General features: G+C 40.5%; 1 long non-coding RNA gene across 1 annotated transcript; it reads right to left on the reverse strand.

Moving 5' to 3' along the window:
* Nucleotides 1-11,231: 11,231 nt before the first annotated feature.
* LOC133557080 (uncharacterized) lies at nucleotides 11,232-13,842 on the reverse strand. Its single transcript, XR_009807684.1, has 3 exons — nucleotides 13,731-13,842; nucleotides 12,423-12,560; nucleotides 11,232-11,451 (listed from the first exon to the last, which is right to left on the reverse strand). It is a non-coding gene; the product is annotated as an uncharacterized LOC133557080 (long non-coding RNA).
* Between the last annotated feature and the right edge of the window lie 7,757 nt (nucleotides 13,843-21,599).

Raw genomic sequence — 21,599 nt, forward strand, 5'->3', positions numbered from 1 at the left:
CCAAAAAGATCAAATCCAATATCAAGGACAGGAACAATCTGGGGATTCTGTAATACACCAGTGACCAAATTCTGGCCGATTGGTCATTTACAGCTTGCGACTACATTTATAATGCTACGGAGTGCATGAAAAAGTGTAAAGAGAACCATAACTCTTTGATCACATGTTCATATGTAGTTGTGTCTCCTTCTTTTAAATATAACAATAACATATATTTGATGTTATCATGTTCAAACTAAAGTATAAACCATCCAAGTTCCTCCCTTTTCTGTTCTTGGCCGTCAATGAAAAATTTTTAGACTGTCCTGATGTAACACATTACTTTCTTGTAGGAGTGTATGGTGTAACGGTACTAATAAAGTTCAGCGGTACCAATTAATTAAAAAAGGTATATAGGAATTAGTACGTAGTGAGTGCATTTGAATGTATACAAATACGTGTGTGTGTGTATATATGTAGACAAATACAGTACAGGCCAAATGTTTGGACACACCTTCTCATTTCAATGCGTTTTTTTATCTTCATGACCATTTACATTGTAGATTGTCACTGAAGTCATTAAAAGTATGAATAAACACATGTGAACAGTACACATGAAATAACGGATAACTAGTTTCTTCAAAATAGCTTCCATTTGCTCTGATTACTGCTTTGCACACTCTTGGCATTCTTTCGGTGAGCCTAAAGCACACCTGTGAAGTAAAAAGTATTTCAGGTGACTACCTCTTGAAGCTCATCCAGAGAATGCCAAAAGTGTGCAAAAAAGTAATCAGAGCAAAGGGTGGCTATTTTGAAATAAACTAGAATATAAAACATGTTTTCAGTTGTTTCACCTTTATTTGTTAAGTACATTACTCCACATGTGTTCATTCATAGTTTTGATGCCTTCAGTGACAATCTACAATGTAAATAGTCATGAAAATAAAGAAAATGCATTTAATGAGAAGTTGTGTCCAAATATTTGGCCTGTACTGTATATTTAATATGATGTCGGGTGTATGTTAATTGTGCATATATTAGATTAGATAGTATTTGATTTATTCCTTCAGGACAGTTCCTTCAGGAAATTTAGAATTTTAAGCACAATCCCATTCAAGATCAGACAAACATTACAGGGAGACAGAACAGGAACGCTGACGGGTCTGCCGGCTTCCAGCGCCCCTTACAAAAAAGGTGAGATACAGGTAAAATAAAATAAAATAAAAAAATATTGGTCTAAGCCTGGGGGGGAATGAGAGAAAAAATAGAAGATTAAAATAAAATAAAATTAAAAAAAATATTGGTCTAAGCCTGGGCCCTGGAGAGGGGGTCCAGAATGAGGCCAAGGGAAAAAAACAACTCATAGCCATAGTACACATGCCTCTCACATGTGTGTAAGAGGGAAACATCAAACATCAAAGAACACAAAGGACAATAAAGACATTAAAGCAGGGGATACAACCAGCCACTTCTACATAATATGTAGTATTACTAGATATTGAGATATTATAAATGATAGGAATAATGACAATTTCTTAGTGTTCTTCTTTGAACTCTGATTAGTTCCTTTTCTTCACGTCAGATTTGTTCCTTTGAAATGTAATTAGCCTCGTGGTAACATTTGACTCACACTCATAAAAATATGGCTCTCAGGAAGTTTGAGCCAGTGCTATCTGTGGATACGAAGATCAAGAGGTGCTGGGATTAACAAGCTGGTGTGAGGAAGTTCTGCAAGCCAGCTGAATCATCCCTTACAAGACAGGCCCAGATGACCAGAAGCAAGCGGAGGTGGGGAGATGCCAGAGGACCCCTCTGGATCAAAGCTTGCTCTGAACTAAATGTGCTGGGCGGAGAAGGAGCAAGGGACACAGATTCTCTCCTGAGGGCATGCTCGTACTGCAGGGACACTCTCTGAGCGGGATGTTCTGAGGGAGCCGCTTTTGCAGAGACCTTTTTGAGAAGACTCTCCTGAGTGAACCAACTGTTTGATTTAGGGGCTGAGATGGTCTCTGTCTGTTTTGATCAGTCAATCACACTGTAAAATAAATAGAAGACGATTAATCTGGAAAATTCACACAATAGGGCCTATTTTAGGGTGTACCCCGCCTTCCGCCCGACTGCAGCTGAGATAAGCTCCAGCACCCCCCGCGACACCAATAGGGAAAAGCGGTAGAAAATGGATGGATGGAAACTGAAAATTGACAATGACTTGATTTCAGAGATTCAACGAATATGTGGAGGAGAAAAGTTCTTCCTATAGGTACTAGACTGCCTTTAAAAGATACTTGTTTCTTCATCCACATGGTGCGGGCCACGGTGACAATGCTGGCAACACACGCACTCAAAGCACTTGCAAGCAGAAACAGTTTAGATAAAAAAGAAGGAGAATGGAAATATTTAGGCTTTAATCCTAATAATAAAGGTGGAGCTATAAACATTGCTTTAAAACATGGCTAGCTAATAGCTAGCTAATGTCACTATCTCTCCGAAGTGTTTAGCTACTTCTAAATCAGTAAGCCTCGACTCCATGGCGACAAACAAAGTAAGTTTCTTACAAGTTTCATCCTTGCAGGACGAGGAAAAGCTAAACATGTTTCACAACACAATGTAGGCGGATACAATAGCTAAAGGTTAACAGCAAGCTAGCGCGCCTGAATTGAAACAAAAGGGCAGGTCTACACAGATATGGATTGTAACAATACCAAGTACAAGAGCTGTATAAATATTTTTTAAATCAAAAAATGTTTTTAATTATTTTATTTATGAACTCAGCATCCATGGACACATGAGGACTTTAAATATGTCCAATGTATATGACCCCGTAACTACTTGGTATCACCCAAAACTAATGGAAAGTATCCATACAACAGAAGAATGAGTGCGTTTTACATTTTAAAGGCCTACTGAAACCCACTACTGCCGACCACGCAGTCTGATAGTTTATATATCAATGATGAAATATTAACATTGCAACACATGCCAATACGGCCTTTTTAGTTTACTAAATTGCAATTTTAAATTTCTCGCGAAGTGTCATGTTGAAAACGTCGCGGAATGATGACGCTTATGTTGACGCGTGCTTGTGACGTTATTGGTTGGAGCGGACATTTTATCCCAGCACCACTCACGGCTAAAAGTCGTCCGATTTAATCGCATAATTACACAGTATTCTGGAGATCTGTGTTGCTGAATCTTTTGCAATTTGTTCAATTAATAATGGAGACTATAAAGAAGAATGCTGTTGGTGGAAAGCGGTAGATTGCAGCTGCGTTTAGCAACACAAACACAGTCGGTGTTTCTTTGTTTGTTGTGAAGCTTTAATATGGAATAGAGAGGTCAAGCAAACATGGTTCTACCACATGTCAACCGGCAGAAAATTGTGGAATTAAGTCGGCTCTTACTGGAGACATGAGCGGAGCTTGCGTCCTCCTGCAGCTGTCAAAGAGGCAGCTGCGACTTTTTGGCTCCTCCTTGGCTTCCATCAGAGACACTGGCGGTCACCACACCCCTCCGACTTTCAGGTATCACTTTACAATCTCACTAAAACACTAGTAACACAATAAGCAGATAAGGGATTTTCCAGAATTATCCTAGTAAATGTGCCTAATAACATCTGAATCACTCTCACTGCCCTGGCATTTTTTTTCTTTCTTTTTTTTTTCTTCTATTCCTTCAGTCTCACTATCCTCATCTAAAAATCTTTCATCCTCGCTCAAATTAATGGAGAAATTGTTGCTTTCTCGGTCCGAATCGCTCTTGCTGCTGGTGGCTATGATTATAAACAATGTGAGGATGTGAGGAGCACCACAACCCGTGACGTCACGCGCACATCGTCTGCTACTTCCAGTACAGGCAAGGCTTTTTTATTAGCAACCTAAAGTTGCGAACTTTATCGTCAATGTTCTCTACTAAATCCTTTCAGCAAAAATATGGCAATATCGCGAAATGATCAAGTATGACACAGAATGGACCTGCTATCCCCGTTTAAATAAGAAAATCTAGTTTCAGTAGGTCTTTAAAAGTAGTGAACATGTTAAAACAGAAAATATCCAGATATCAACAGTAAATGAAAAATTACAAGAATAATCCATTTTCTACTGCTTGCCCCTCATAAATGTGACAAATGAATACTATCAGAAATGACACAATACGTCACTGCTTACATCAGCAGCCAAATTAGGAGCCTTTGTAACCTGTTTGCCATTGTTGTGGTTCCCTTTATTTTGAAAAGTATCGAAAGACATTTTAGTACCTGTATAATCTATCGGGAAAACCCTACTTTCTTTTGTTATTCTGCCTGGCAACAACCTTCCTCACCATTACCAAGGCAGTCTTGTAGTATCTAATTAGTGTGTACGTGTGTGTGTTAGTGTGGCAGGCAGAGGACAGCCAACATCTGCTGTGGTCACTCTTGCTCATCGTTTCCTTATCGCTACTCTCGTCCCCGTCTGTTCATGCACGCACACACACTTACACACACTCTCACAAACCTTTCTCTCCTCTTCCGTCTGTTGGCGGCACTTCTTCACCTTCGCTGTATTCCTCATTCACAGATTTTGCAGTAGTTTTTGTGTGTGTGCACGTGTGCGTGTGTGTGTTTTTGTATTTCTACCATTCTTGAGACATCAACAAGGAAAAGTACCTTCCATATGAAGGTACTTGTTGGGACCGAAACACTGGTCCCAATACAGAAAACTATTGCATCTAATAGAGAATGTCTCCAAAAAGGAGATATTTTTCAAATTGACTCTGTTGCAAGTCTTGCGTATTCTTTGTAACATGCTTGTATGTGATATGGCTATTGAGTTATTCTTTCCTGGTCTAAGTCTGGGCCCTCTCCCCAAGATTCCAGCCTTAGACTGAATTTTTTTTACTCAGCCCCTCGCCCACACACACAGCAATGTTTATCTGTTATCTACCTTTTTAAGGGGCGCCGGAAGTTGGTTTGGTTTTGTCTCCCGGTAATGTTTGTCGGCTCTTGGGTGGGACTGTGCTGAAAACTGTGTGTCGGTTTTAAAAGTGCTCCCCCTCTGATTAACGTGGACCCCTACTTAAACAAGTTCAAAAACTTATTTGGGTGTTACCATTTAGTGGTCAATTGTACGGAATATGTACTAAACTGGGCAATCTACTAATAAAAGTTTCAATCAATCAACCATAAAGGTCAACATATGAAATAGGTGTGTGTAAAAATTTGAACTGCTCCCCCTCTGGCCAACATATGTAATTACAAGTGTGTGTAAGAAATTGAAATGCGCCCTATTTGGCCAAAATTGATTAAAAATAAATAAATAAATCAATATGAATACATAGACATACTGTAATAATTTGAAGTAAACAATTCACATTAAAAACCAATAACAGAAAAAAAATAACTAAAGGCTTAACTTTTTTATATTTGCATAGTATGTATATATTATTAAATACAAATCTTTATACCTCTAGAAAGGGTGGTCCCAAAGAGGTGGCATTTTTCGGAGCTCTCAAGAAGGTAACAAATACAAGAAAGTGTGCGTGTGTGTGTGTGTGTGTGTGTGTGTGTGTGTGTGCGTGTGTGTGTGTGTTTGCCTCGACAGTTTATACAGGTCGTCAGGGTCCAACTGCAGCTTGGACGACCTTCTGTAACAACCACAAACACACACTTTCTCACATCAGCAGATGCCGTTGAGCTCCCCTCCCTCCTCAAAATAAACCACTGCATGAACATTTCTAATGAAATTATAAGTCAGACTGACAGGCAACTTTTTGCTTTTTTTGCTACTAATCGCATCTCCCAAAACCCTTTATGTGTCGTCATCTGGAAGAAAACTCTGCACTTCCTCCACCGCTATGCCGTGTGTGTGTGAGAGAGATGGGGGAGTGTAATGGAGAGAGTATAAAGATGTGTGAATGTAGGACAGTGGGGAGGAGGTCGACTGAGAAGAAAGGAAGTTAAGTGGGGGAGGAACAGAGAAGAAGAAATGTTTGGTAGTCGACCAAAGAAAGATGTTTATTAGTTATACTGGGTGGATTGTGTTCATATTTGATGACGATAACACCAAAGCGGAATGTGTACATGACACCCCTAGTTTTTCAACTAGGGGTGTCCCGATTACTGATATCAGATTAAAAAAAAAAAAGTATGAGATGATTTTGGCTTGCATCTAAAATCTCTGATAGAAGCATTCCTGCAGCTGCGCAGCTAGTTAACATCTAAATGTCCTCCAATAAGCAAACAAGGATGGTATTTTCTTGTAATTTAGTTAAATCATTTACAGATTGAACAAAAGGTAAACATGGTAGACTACTATGAGCTAGCACCTACGCAACAGCTAAGCACACTATAGCACACAAGCTAGACATACGTAATAAGTGTCCTTCATTGAACAATATTGCTGTTTAAAACAGCCAATTTGTCAACAAAAATTGATCAAATAATTATACGGCCGAGAAGGGATTCCAATGACCCCATTCCTGGGTGGATCTGAGAGAGGAAGAGGGGGGTTCATAATTTGCAATGCATTCTGCTGAAAATAATGGAAAGAGCCACTCTTCTTAGCAACTAACACTGTGGCCAATGTTGTGATTAACACACAACAGGTAACAATAGAAGAGCAAGTCAAACACAAATACCAATACACAAAATAGAAATTGAAAGACAAAATTAAACCAAATTTGTAGGTATAATGATTTATGATAAATTGAACTGGAAATCCCATGTAAAAACTATGCAACATAAAGTAGCAAGAAACACGTCAATAATGAATAAAGCAAAACATGTTCGAAACCAAAAATCACTTCATATTCTTTACTCCTCACTAGTGTTACCATATCTGAGTTATTGTGTAGAATTATGGAGAAATAACTACAAAAGTGTCACGACGGGGGTCGACTGAAAGAGGTTCATTCTCCCGGAATGCAAAACTGCCGGAGGCGTAAATGTAGAATTTGATTCATTTAACATAAATCACTCAACTACCAAAATACAGACAAACAACAAAAAGGCAAGCGTGTCTAACTCACGTGAAGCCAGGACTTAGCATAGGCTATGGCATGGAACTAACAAAACTCACTTGGCATAAACAGGACGCAAACAATGAAGCCAGGACGAATGATAAACAAGGGCAGGTTTAAATTGTGTCAATTGATTACAAACAGGTGTGTCCCAAGCGCAAGCGGCAGGTGAAAATCATAAGTAACCTTTGTGACTAAACTCAGGAGGTGCACAAACAGGAACTAAAGGAGTTCAAAACAAACAGAAAATAACAAAAACATAATCCAGACCACCGATCATGAAAAAAAGTAAACTTCATTCATTAACAGTGTTACAAAAAAGATCCATCCATCCATCCATTTCCTACCGCTTGTCCTTTTTGAGGTCGCGGGGGGTCGCTGGATTCAGGCGGAAGGCGCGGTACACCCTGGCGTAGTCGCCACCTCATCGCAGGGCCAACACAGATAGACAGACAATATTCACACTCACATTCACACACTGGGGTCAATTTAGTGTTGCCAATCAACCTATCCCCAGGTGCAAGTCTTTGGAGGTGGGAGGAAGCCGGAGTACACTGAAGGAACCCATGCAGTCACAGGGAGAACATTCAGACTCCACACAGGAAGACGTCCAACCCGCGATTGAACCCAGGACCTTCGTATTGTGAGGCAGATGCACCCCCCCTTCCACCGTGCTGCCACAAAAAAGATCAGTTAGAATAATACATAATGTTGGATATAGAGAACATACAAACCCTTTATTTTTTTAATCAAAAATACTGAAATTCCACGACAAAGTGAATTTGCAAACAGCTAGAATTAAACACAGAGCAAACTATAATCTGCTACCCAATAATATACAATAATTCTTCTCAAAATAAGAGGAGAAATCTAATTTTAGAGAAAATTGTCATTTAAAAACATTTGTACGCACGAACAACACCTAAGACCTTCAGTATATCTGTATGTGGAATTAGATTATGGAAGGGATTAGGCAAAGAAATCAAACAATGTACTAATATGATCCACTTCAAGAAACTCTTCAAAATTAAAGTTTTTACAAAATACAAAGAAGAAGAACCATGATAAACATTCAGAAATTATTTTATCCATCCATTCATTTTCAAGATAATCTACCTCATCTCACCATATGAAATATAGCTATCATACTTCACCAATTATAATTTTTTTATTTTTATGGCGTTTACTTCTTGAGAATAATGTGAATAAATTGAGAACAAGAAGTGAACAAAAGTTTTAGCAAATACTATGTAAAGGAAAAGGGGTAGGATTAAATACGCTCTGCTTCTTCCTATTCCTTTTCAAACATGTTGAATAGAGAAACCGGATATTGTGATGTATCATGTTGTATGCATGCATGTTCCAAACTCAAACTCAAACTCAAACTCAAACACTTTTTAAGGATATTCAACATTCTCCTGCCATCTGCCGGCTAAAGCGAATCGTGCACGCCCCAATTTGTCACGTTTCATGTGTCAGGTAAACCCCGACAAATGGGGCTATGTGAATCCCCTTCCTACTGTAGTTGCAAATTACTTACAGATACGGAGTCTCCAAGACAGAAGCGTATCCAAACCTGTTTGCATTATTCTAAATATTGCTTCATGCCCTAATTGAATGACTTAACATGACCAGCAACTGTCGCCAAAACATAAACACTCCGCTTTGAAAGCATAAGGTTAGGATATTCCAACCTTTTTTCTTGTAATTTATTGTAATGTTATTGCATCTTGGGGTCACGTCACTGACACAAAGAGCCTAACATAACTGAATGACCCGACAATGACACTGCAATGACGCATAGCGACGCAGAGATGGCTGTGTGGAATTTGCACAATTTGAAGGCCACGGAGCCCAAGAGCCTGCGATACACGTCGGATGAGTTGAAAGAAATGATGTGGTGGCCAAATGCCAACTGGTCCCGATAGTCTCTACGTGGCCAGGTGCCACTTATCCTACATGTCCTCGACACAGGCGGAAGCCGACCCCAGTGGTTTCGACATGCTGTTCCACCTCTTTTTCAGTGTCATGGCCAAGCGCAGCAGCCATCCTGTCCACCCCAAGTTATGTTGGAAAATCACATGGCACATTTCGCATAATTTTTTCTAACCCATGCGACCAGCCAGTTAAACCCAGGCTCAACTAAGCTCACTACCCCAACTGCATCAGGGACACCAGCTCGTTTAGCCTCACTCAAGCAGCGACAAAAGCAGCTGAAGCTTGCCCAAGCTTGTCCACGCAGTGAGGCCAGCACCCCGAGCTCGCTGCCGCTCGCCCAAGCACCAATACTGGCACCCTGGCTTCTCAAAGCCCGGCTCCCACCATTACCGGCTTCCTGGCTTCCCAAAGCCCACCCTACCTTGGGTCAACAGCTCCTCCCCCAAGCTTGAGATATAGCCTGGAATCGCTTCTTGAGGGAGGGCTAGGACAAGGCAACCGCTCCCAGTTCTACACCTAGTCCAGCCGCCGCCATCATCATCATCTCCAGTGGGTCTTCCGACGACGCCGCCATCCTCGTCTCCAGTGGGTCTTCTGACGACGCCGCCATTATCGGCATCTCCAGTAGGTCTTCCGACGCCGCCAACATCCTCGTCTCCAGTGGGTCTTCTGACGACGCTGCCATCATGATCTCCAGTGGGTTTTCCGCCGCCGCCGCCATCCTCGTCTCCAGTGGGTCTTCCAACGCCGCCGCCATTCTTGTCTTCATTGGGTCTGTCAATAATGCCACCATCCTTGTCTCCGTCTCCAGTAGGTCTCCAGACGACGATGCTTCCAGCCTTGCCTCCAGGCCTGCAGTCAGCTCGCTACTGCAAAAGTAAGGCGCCCACACTCCTCCTTGATGGCCATGAATGGGGCCAGTCCATGGAAGCCCTCTGCACCATCGACAGCCATTCCCAGGACTTGGGGCGTGGACCAAAATGGCTGCTGAGGATCTATTCTCGCCCACATCTGCCTCTTCATGAACCATGGATGTAGCCAGTTTGTGGACGCCCGCCTTGCCAGCTGGAACGGCTTTCCACTCGTCGCCGACACCTGATTTGTCCCTGCTGGCTTTGAGGAAACACGGCCTGGCAACTCGCCGCCAAATCCTCCCACCACCTTCCCGTAACTTTAGACTTGTTTTGTTTGGGACGTCTGGAATCTGTCCCGTAAGGGAGGAGGGGTTGGGGGGTACTGTCATGACCTGTCATTTCAAGGTCATGTCTTGTTTAGTTTTTTTTTTCTGGGGGGAGTACGTCCGGTTTTCTGCTCTTATTTAGTTCCCACCTCATTTTCTGTACGTGTTGGCTTGCAGTGGATTCACCCCTGCTTGCCATCCATCAATCCATTTTCTACCGCTTATTCCCTTTGGGGTCGCTGGTGCCTATCTCAGCTACAATCGAGCGGAAGGCGGAGTACACCCTGGACAAGTCGCCACCTCATCGCAGGGCCAACACAGACAGACATGCCCCTGCTTGCCAATGATTGGCAATTATGCTTTTCACCTGCTACTATTCATCACATGAGGACTATTCAGCAATTTTCACATCTTAGTTGGTTGTCAGACACTATTGCTTTCTAGTAGCTGCTTTCTCCTGAAGATAACGTGACTTTTTAAAAATTCTAAGTCTCACTCAGCTTTGTGTTTTTGTATATTTGCACTTTATTGCTTCACAGACCTTTTCCCTGTGCATTCTGAGCATTCTGGCCTTTTTGCATGATTTTGTGTATTGTGCCACAACTTTTAAGCACCTCCTGTTTTGTTAATAAATACTTTTTTCACATCAAGTGCCACTAAGTCATTGCATCTCTGGGTCACGCCACCGACACAAAGAGCTAAACATAACAATATCATCATTTATATACCAAATTACATATCGTCATATACATAAATCACAGGCTACACAATATATATTTATCTAGATTTAGGCCATATCACCCATCCCTATATTGACCTGATCACTTACGGTACAGCAACATACGCCGCCTTTTCAGGTAACCACCTACAGTTAAGGTAAAAGATCTTGTAGGATGCGATACAAATATTAAAAAAATGTAAAAATCTTTCAAGTTTGTATTGTTTTTTAATTAAGCATTTTTTTTATTTCTCGCACTGATTAAGAATTACTTGAATTATGTAACGATACACTAAAACCGACATATTGTTTATCACATAGCACTTAACATTTTGACTTTAGGATCAATGCCTTTTATTACATACCGCATTTTTATTTTACAAAAAAATGAAAGCTTTTGCTGCTCCGCTTCTTAGACACATATTCACTCTACAATGTTTAATAAAATTAATAAAGCATCTGCACGACTTGCAGCATCACACACATGCATGCGCACGCATGCTCACACGCACACACACACGCACGCATGCACGCACACACACACACACACAGTAACATCACTGTCTAGCATGCTGACAGATGTGTCTCCCAGCTGGTTTGACAGAGGCCAGGGTGTTGTGTGAGGCAATTAGAAGGTCATCTCCTGCGGGACAAAGTGAATGAGTGTATACTTCAACAGGAAGTCCATTGATCAGATGAACATCAGCGTATCGATCTGTGCTTATAGGGTGCAGTGTCACAGGAATAAGGCGAGGTAGTACACTATAAATTGCGAGGTAGTCATTTGCTCTCATACGAACATAAAAAGCGGCACAGATATGATATAAATACATACAAAATGTGTAATGAACGATTTGTTCATCTTCTTAATATTTCTTTGTTCAAGCCATAGACTATCTATTTTTTAGGTTATTTTTTTTTGTTCCTTGCACAAGTTTTCCTTATTTTCTGTTGGCCATCATTGCATAAGCTATCATCTTTAATTCAATAGTACACATTCTCTGTTCTCCTCTCTTTTATTACAAAATTGTGATACTTAAATACGGCTACCGACAGGGGCAAACACATAGCGACATCCAGCACACACCCTCACCGCCAAAACGTAGGCTACTTAAAAACAACAAAAAAAAACATTGCGAGTTAAACGCACTGCCACGTCAAAAACACACACAAACCCCCAAAAAACAGGTAGCAACGTGCAGAACAAACACAAACTGCCAAAATACATGCAATTTCACAAAACACAATACACAATGCGCAACAATGTCCGAAACACAGACAAACCCCCAAAACAATGGAAATGGGGATGAAACACAATGGCAATACGATGAAACTAGAAGTTAGCCTGCGACAAAGCCCCAAATATATCTGTGGGTGGAAAAGACCTGTGGTAGCGCTTCTTTCTGCACCGTGGATGTAGCAGTCAAATGCTGAAGGAGCTACAGGAATGTCAAACTAATTTTAGCTCAGGGGCCACATACAGGAAAATATATTCCCAAGTGGTGATAACTTGAAAATAAAGACAACTTCAGATTGTTTTCTTTGTTACAAAAAAATAAAACAAGCACAATCTGAAAACATATAAATCATATTTTTTGTTCTTTTTATACTTACATGAATACTTGCCAACCCTCCCGGATTTTCTGGGAGACTCCCGAAATTCAGCACCTCTCCCGAAAACCTCCCGGAAGAAATTTTCTCCCGAAATTCAGCCGGAGTTGGAGGCCACGCCCTCTCCAGCTCCATGCGGACCTGAGTGGGGACAGCCTGTTTTTTACGTCCGCTTTCCCACTATATAAACAGCTTGCCTGCCCAATCATGTTACAACATCTACAGATTTTAATAAAAAACTGCACACACAAGGAGATGAAGCAGAAGAATGAGGAAGTTACAGCAATGGCGACGTCGTCTGTAATAGAGTGATCTATGTTGTCTGTTGCCATCTCCTGGTGAATGTTGGCTATAGCGTTATGGTGTTGCTTTTTGACTGGCCAACGATTTACGTGGTGTTGTGCACCTGACGGCAAGTGAGGGAGTCTGTTCTGAAGCCCACAGTAAAGAGACGTAACTTCATCACCTCGCCTGGTTATTGAGTACAGTTAGTAGAACAACTGTGTTTTTATTACTGTGCATTTGATAGGTGCCGTCTGAAATTCAACTATTTCTTCCATTTATATATATATATATAATAAAATCAATATATATAGCTAGAATTCACTGAAAGTCAAGTATTTCATACATATATATATATATATGGAATATATATGAAATACTCGAGTTAGTGAATTGTAGATGTAAATATACTCCTCCCCTCTTAACCACGCCCTCGCCCTAACCACGCCCCCCACCCCCCACCTCCCGAAATCCGAGGTCTCAAGGTTGGCAAGTATGCTTACATGTTGCTGTTCATAGTAGTCTATCTTTATTTGTTGGGATTTATAATTTCTCAATAGATGATGTGATAATGTTTGTCAGTCAAATAGGTCTGGCAGAGTTTTAAAATGCTCTCATTGGTATAAAATTTGAATATATCAGAAGATGTAATAAATAGTAATATCAAAATCAAATTACAGTATGTTATTAATGTCATTTACTAATTTTTGTTAACTGATGTACTAACATCATGTGGTTTATTCTGTACATATGTAGCAATCTCTACTACTAAATGTGTTTTTTTTTAACTAATTTCATGAATCACACATGAAGTTAGAAGGGGATACATGTTATTTCAGCATATTTATGTGCCCCGAGATAATGTGTCCCCAGTCTTCTATCTTAACTGGGCACATAGCTCCGCCCCCTCTGAAGTCATGCGCACTCCTGCGGCAGGGGATACAAAGAATTGCTATTGTGACATCCATTGGACACATTTAAAAGAACAGTTTCTTTCATTCAAAAATTGCAGCAAATTTTTAAACTTACCAAAATCATCTTGCTGGCTGGATAAAACCTGTTCACGGGCCTGTTACTTTTGACACCTCTGCTCTACAGTATCATGCGTGGGGTGAGAGGGATTGGACAATATGGGTGTGAACTCCAGCTGGCACTTCTTCAATGCTGTCAAGTGGGCAACCTAGGAGGAAGTCAGCTCTCTTAATCATAATAATCTGTTCTGTTCCTGTCCCCGACCGTTCTGACACCACCCCAGCAAAAGTTTTGAAAAGGTTTTATGATAATCTATACACCAAATAATTAGGGGTGTAACGGTACACAAAAATTTCGGTTCGGTAGGTACCTCGGTTTAGAGGTCACGGTTCGGTTAATTTTCGGTACAGTAAGAAAACAACAAAATATAAATGTTTTGGTTATTTATTTACCAAATTTGTAAACAAAGGCTTTATCCTTTTAACATTGGGAACACTATAATAATTCTGCCCACGTTAATCCACATTAAACTGCCTCAAGTTGTTGCTTAGATGAAATAAAATGACACAACTTTTCTTCTACATATAAAAAGTGCAACATTAAACAGTTTCAAGTCAACTCATCGTGCTTAATTTATTACAGCATTGGGGAAGCCTGTAGTTGATTTTTTTATTATGTAAATGTTATATTTGTATCAACATGTGATAGCAGAGACCCTGCCATTCAAAACTACGCTGCTACATTACTAATGATTAATGTAACTATTGCTAAAAAATAGTACAATAGCAACAGGAGTTCATGTAGGCTTTATGATGCTCTTACATTAGTATATACACTATCAGAGACAGAAACTTTTCATTTAACATAATGTCCTTTTTTGCTGCTTCAACACACCTCAATCAACACTGTCCGTAACACACTCACACACACTCACACACACACACACACACACACACACACGCACACACACACACACACACACACACACACCGCAAAATGAGCTAACGTTATGCTAAAAGCTAACTAGCCTCCACCTAAAGCCAGGACTGCGAGTGAGCTGAGCTGCAGTTTGTTTCTAGAAGGTCAACGGGCTCATAGTGATGTTTAGAAAGTAGTTGACTTGGAAGTGTTTAGTATAATTTGGGGAGAGTCCGTTGCTCTCCTGCTAAAGACCTATCTGCTCGACGCTGAAGCGCTGACGACATGCGCTCTGAATACGCACTGCTGATTGGCTTGTTATCGCTACTGTTGAAACCAATACGATGGTTGTGTGGGTGGGATTCTGCAGGGTGCTGTGCAGGAAACAGAGGCAGAACGGAGCGGAGCAGCTTGTTCAGACTTTAGCGTAGGCGGCTACTTCATATGTTCGTGTGGAATTCGTTCGGTACTCCTCCGCACCGAACCGGAACTCCCGTACCGAAACTGCTCAATACACCCCGTTACACCCCTACAAATAATACATTACGAGAATCGTGTTGAATCCAGAATCGGTTCTGAATAGAAACATCGCCCCAAGATTTGGAAATAAATGGTGAGTTGCCCAAAGACTACCAACTCTAGTGCTAACCTCATCAGTCGTGCTAATGTGCTTGACAAGCCTGAAGACGTTTGCTTCTGTTGGCCACCGTACGTCACGATGAGTATAAAAAAGGTTTAAATGAAAAAATGTTAGCAAACCAACTGTTGTTAGTTAATTATTAGTAATAGATCTGGAAAACTGGTACACACGGATCAAAACACAGCAAGAGGACAGCTAACAACAAACAGCTAACTGCTAAGCTAGCCTGAATTTGAATTAGACAAGAATAAGTTTTTTGTACACTTGGACAGAGATGGAATTTTGTCACTGCAAAGAGTAACCAGCTAAGAAGAGGAAATTAGCAAGTAGAATAATTATTTGGGAGAAGAAATAATTTCCACACAGCTCAACAACACTTTGAGCTATGGATATGAATGAGTGCTTACAATGACCGGGTGCAGAGTGTCTAGGCATTCTGTGGTTATATAAGGCAGTGGTTCTCAAATGGGGGTACGTGTAACCCTGGGGGTACTTCAAGGTATGCCAAAGGGTACGTGAGATTTTTTTTAAATATTCTAAAAATAGCAACAATTCAAAAATTTTTTAAGTATATTTATTGAATAATACTTCAACAAAATAGAAATGTAAGTTCATAAATTGTGAAAAAAATGCAACAATGCAATATTCAGTGTTGCCAGCTAGATTTTTTGTGGACATGTTCCATAAATATTGATGTTAAACATTTATTTTTTTGCGGAGAAATGTTTAAAATTAAGTTCATGAATCCAGATGGCTCTCTATTAAAATCCCCAAAGAAAGCACTATAAGTTGATGATTACTTCTATGTGTAGAAATCTATATTCATATTTGAATCACTTGTTTATTTTTCAACAAGTTTTTAGTTATTTTTATATCTTTTTTTCCAAATAGTTCAAGAAAGAAACTACACATGAGCAATATTTTGCACTGTTATACAATTTAATAAATCAGAAACTGATGACATAGTGCTGTATTTGACTTCTTTATCTATTTTTTTCAACCAAAAATGCTTTGCTCTGATTAGGGGGTACTTGAGTTAAAAAAATGTTAACAGGAGGTACATCACTGAAAAAAGGTTGAGAACCACTGATATAAGGCACCACAACTAAACTACAGGGGCAATAATGATATATTGTACATTTAAGATGGAAACATATTTGGTTTATTATCAAATCGTAGACCCTGAATCGTCATTGTATCGCGAGGTGCCCAAAGATTCCCACCTCAAATTCCAGTGGGCACTGACTGACAGGTGCTGCCAAAAAATAGGATGGTGGCAACAACAGATATTTAGATATTCTGGTGACACCATGCATACCATGTCTCTAATGCAGAAACACTAGTCAAAGCTTTTCAAAATGACTGGAAGAATTTACAAAACAATCACTTCCAGGGCTTAAAATGAAGTCACAGGCTGGTCTGAGGTGATTCAGGGTCTGTATTTGTGCGGGCCGTAGAACATAAACCCATCACACAAAATAAGAAGCTGACAAATGTTGAATCTTTTGCGCTTGTTAGGTCTTTTTAATGAAAGGCAATTCAATTTCATGCTGCATGTTTATTTGGGCAATGTTTCGGCTACATTTCTAACGATGCCACGCTCTCATTTGTTCACTTCTCATTCATCCACATACTAATATGAAAGGTTCATTCACCATGGAACTGGAAAAGATAATTACAAATTAAAATCCCTTCAGTTTTGGGTTCAAATGTGCATGTATGCTCCTTTTGCATATGCTATTAAATAATGTGCATGGTTAGACTATGCAGTGTGCACATATGATGCTATGTCCAAAGTTAGCTCTATGTGCAAAATTTGTAAAAATACTGTACCGCCATTAAACCGTTTTTCAGCTATTATTGAATATTGACCTGGACCTCTACCACAGCAACTAACAAACTGTGCATCTACAAGACATGCTATGGAATTACAACAGCAGTGTCAAAGTCGCTCCGGCCTTGTCCTGTGTTGGTTTGGTTGTTCCTCTCCTTAGTTGAGTGTATATTTATGTTGGCAGCTCTCATATTCCTCCGTTGTTTACGTTCTTGTGGCCAGAATTGCTTTTTTTGCCTTTCCTTGTACAAACCCCCCGTTTCCATATGAGTTGGGAAATTGTGTTAGATGTAAATAGAAACAGAATACAATGATTTGCAAATCTGTTTCAACCCATATTCAATTGAATGCACTACAAAGACAATATATTTGATGTTCAAACTCATAAACTTTTTTTTTCTTAGAATTTCATGGCAGCAAGATGCGCCAAAGTAGTTGGGAAAGGGCATGTTCACCACTGTGTTACATCACCTTTTCCTTTAACAACACTTAATAAACGTTTGGGAACTGAGGAAACTAATTGTTGAAGCTTTGAAAGTGGAATTCTTTACCATTCTTGCTTGATGTACAGCTTAAGTTGTTCAACATTCCGGGGTCTTGTTGTCGTATTTTACGCTTCATAATGCGCCACACATATTCGATGGGAGACATGTCTGGACTGCAGGCGGGCCAGGAAAGTACCCACACTCTTTTACTACAAAGCCACGCTGTTTTAACACGTGGCTTGGCATTGTTTTGCTGAAATAAGCAGGGGCGTCCATGATAACGTTGCTTGGATGACAATATATGTTGCTTCAAAACCTGTATGGACCATTCAGCATTAATGGTGCCTTCACAGATGTGTAAGTTACCTATGCCTTGGGCACTAATGCACCCCCATACCATCACAGATACTGGCTTTTGAACATTGCGCCTTACAACAATCCGGATGGTTATTTTCCTCTTTGTTCCGGAGGACACCACGTCCACAGTTTCCAAATATAATTTGAAATGTGGACTCGTCAGACCACAGAACACTTTTCCACTTTGCATCAGTCCATCTTAGGTGAGCTCGGGCCCAGAGAAGCCGGCGGCGTTCCTGTGTGTTGTTGATAAATGGCTTTCACTTTGCATAGTAGAGTTTTAACTTGCACTTACCGATGAAGCAACCAACTACAGTTACTGACAGTGGTTTTCTGAAGTGTTCCTGAGCCCATGTGGTGAAATCCTTTACACACTGATGCCGCTTTTTGATGCTGTACCGCCTGAGGGATCAAAGATCCGTAATGTCAACGCTTACGTGCAGTGATTTCTCAAAATTCTCTCAACCTTTTGATGATTTTACGGACCGTAGATGGTAAAATCCCTAAATTCCTTGCAATAGCTCGTTGAGAAATGTTGTACTAAAACTGTTCGACAATTTGCTTACAAATTGGTGACCCTCGCCCCATCCTTGTTTGTGAATTACTTAGCATTTCATGGAAGCTGCTTTTATACCCACCAATGGCAACCACCTGTTCCCAATTAGCCTGCACACCTGTGGGATGTTCCAAATAAGTGTTTGATGAGCATTCCTCAACTTTATTAGTATTTATTGCCGCCTTTCCCAACTTCTTTGTCACGTGTTGCTGGCATCAAATTCTGTAGTTAATTATTATTTGCAAAAAAAAAAATGTTTATGAGTTTGAACATCAAATATGTTGTCTTTGTAGCATATTCAATTGAATATGGGTTGAAAAGGATTTGCAAATCATAGTATTCCGTTCATATTTACATCTAACACAATTTCCCAACTCATATGGAAACAGGGTTTGTATATATATAGAGTTAATACGACATCCCTCCTGTCTGTGCTGTCTCCTTCCTCTTGTACACATAATACCTATTTGGAAAAAAGAGATTTAAAAAAAGGTGGATTAACCTCAATTTTATTAAGTTTACAGGTAACAGGACCTTGAAAAGCCTACAGTGAGGTCTCAAGAGGCACATGCGTAGCATAGAAAAAAAAATAACTTTTGAAAATATATATAAGAAATATTCTTCTGCAGAATTTAACAAAATAAAATATGTGGAAGTTACTCAACAATATAACATTTGGTAACATGTGAATGCAGCTGAGATAGACTCCAGCGACCCCAGGACAAGCGGTAGAAAATGCATGGATATGTCAATCCTTTGTTATAATTTTAATGATTATGGCTTACAATTTCTTATAGACTTAAATTAAAATCTCAGAAAATATGGGATTTCAAAAACTGTAAGCCATGATCATCAAAATTAGAACATCTGTCACCTTGCATGTAATAAATTAATATAACATATCCGTTTCATGGACTGAATAGACTTGTAATTTTTTGAGTTCCATCCAAGGACGAAGGGAAAATCTGCTTGGAGGAAAACATGCAACTTTTCTCTGACTAAAATTCAACATTCACTTACTCGGACAAATGGAGGGTCTACTGTGGCAAATTGGTGCAAGCTTTTGATTACAAACTGAGTCGCTGCTCGGTGACATTTGTCTAGTGGTAGACGTGAACTGGAGCGAGTACTTCCCGCCTCGGAGCCAGTCAGAATCTGTTTCTCGTCATGCTCATCTGAATAAGAAGGCATTCATTTCAATTTAGCAAATTGAAATGAGTCGGAGTCAAAATATTTGCTTCCTGCAGGTCTGCCGTCAATGCCAGTAGTCTCGTCTCCAATTGGTTTGACGTTACCTCCAGTGCTGCTTCTGTGGTCCCGCCGCCAACACCACATCCAGCCTCACATCCAATGGATCCAACGTCGCTGCCAGCATCGTCTCCAGTGTGTCCTCTGTCGACGCCAGACTTTTGTCCAATGGGTCCTCTGTCGACGCCAACCTGGTATCCAGTGGGTCCTCTGTCGGCGCTATCTTACCCTCCAGTGGGTCATCCATCGACACCACCTTTGCCTCCAGCCCAGTAGCCTGTCATGACCGGTCCTTCCCAGTATGCGATGCGACCAGAACGCAACAAGCAGTGAGAAAAGAGTATAAAATATCAAATAAGCATAAACATGTCAAACTGCTTTAGGTTTAAAATGTATCATCCATCTGTACCTTACGGTAGGGCTTCAACTCAGGATTTTCATAGCCAAATCTGATTAATTAGATTTTTCCCATAGTGTTCGATCTGTCAAATCTATGGTGTTTTTTATAAGAAAAAATTGCAGATTGTGATGATAGGTCACTAGATGTAAGTATAACATTGCATAATGTAAACCTTGCTGAGGTAAGGTGGTTATTTCAGGTCTTTATTAAAGGAATACAATCTTTCATTAAAGTGTACAAAACACAAATCTTATGTTGCAACTTTTCACACCTCAGAAAAAGGCTAAACCACTGTGAAACAAATAAACATGGTAGAGATTTGACTGTTCTGGCGCTGCGCCAACAAGATGTTAAAGTTGACTAAATAGAAGAAGTAAAAGTCTTAACAAAGTTTCTATATTTGAACCTGCGGGAGGACCATTACTTTTGGCCAGTGGGGCACTACACCTCCGGGGCGTCCCCCATGTAGAAACATCTTATCAACACTATCAGTAAAAAAAATATTGTCTGCATACAAATACGTTTTAGAAACGGAGACGTGGGAGGCCAAAACACACGGCCAGCTGTTTTACACAGGAGATGTCACACCAAGAATCAGCAACCGGAAGCAGTAGTCGCTTTCAAGTGACAGCCAGTTTTATGCAAATAAGAATGATCTCTTACTCTCTCTGCACAAAAGAGTATATTACTAATGATGAACGCAATCATCCATCCTCTCAACACACCTGCTTTACTTGTGTTGGGCCTTACTGCTCCCACAGAGGAAGGAGTAGAGTTTAATGTCTGACTATATTTGATTTAGACTTAGACTTAGTTCCTCCCGTTCCTATTGGAACATTGGGCGACGTGTCTCCTCCATTGTGTCTGGTCTTTGGCGTCTCTTCTTGCTGCATGCTAGCTGACACCCATCTCTCTTAGGTCTTCTTCGGCCTGCCTTTCTTCCTTATTCCCCCTTCTGGCATCCAGTCCATTGCCACACTTGTCGGTCTCTCCTTTGGCAGTCGGAGTACGTGCCCCATCATTCTTCTTCTCCTTTCTGAGACAATGTCAGACAATGCTTCTACACCTGCCCTTCTCATCACCTCCTTGTTGGAGATGTGGTCTCTCCAGAAGATCTTCAGGATGGATCTGAGGAATCGTCGGTGGAAGACCTCCAGCTTGTTGTTGATACTGGGTGTCTTCATCCACATCTCACGGGCGTAGGTTGCTGTTGGTATAACCACTGACATGTAAAAGCGTAGCTTGATGGCCGTTGTGATGGCTTTGGAAGACCAGATGTTTCGGAGCCGTTGGAACACACCTGCAGCTTTGCCAATTATGTTAATGACGTCTTTCTCCACGTCTCCTGTACTTGAGATGTTACTTCGAAGATAGGTGAAGTCGACAACGTGATTGATTTAGACTCCTCCAAATCAAATTGTCAAATCTTCGACTGTTTAAAGACAGCCCTACCTTACTGAAATTAACATATGACAAACAAACATGCTT

The sequence above is a fragment of the Nerophis ophidion genome, linkage group LG08 (genome assembly GCF_033978795.1).
Source record: "Nerophis ophidion isolate RoL-2023_Sa linkage group LG08, RoL_Noph_v1.0, whole genome shotgun sequence".
Classification (NCBI taxonomy): Eukaryota; Metazoa; Chordata; class Actinopteri; order Syngnathiformes; family Syngnathidae; genus Nerophis; species Nerophis ophidion.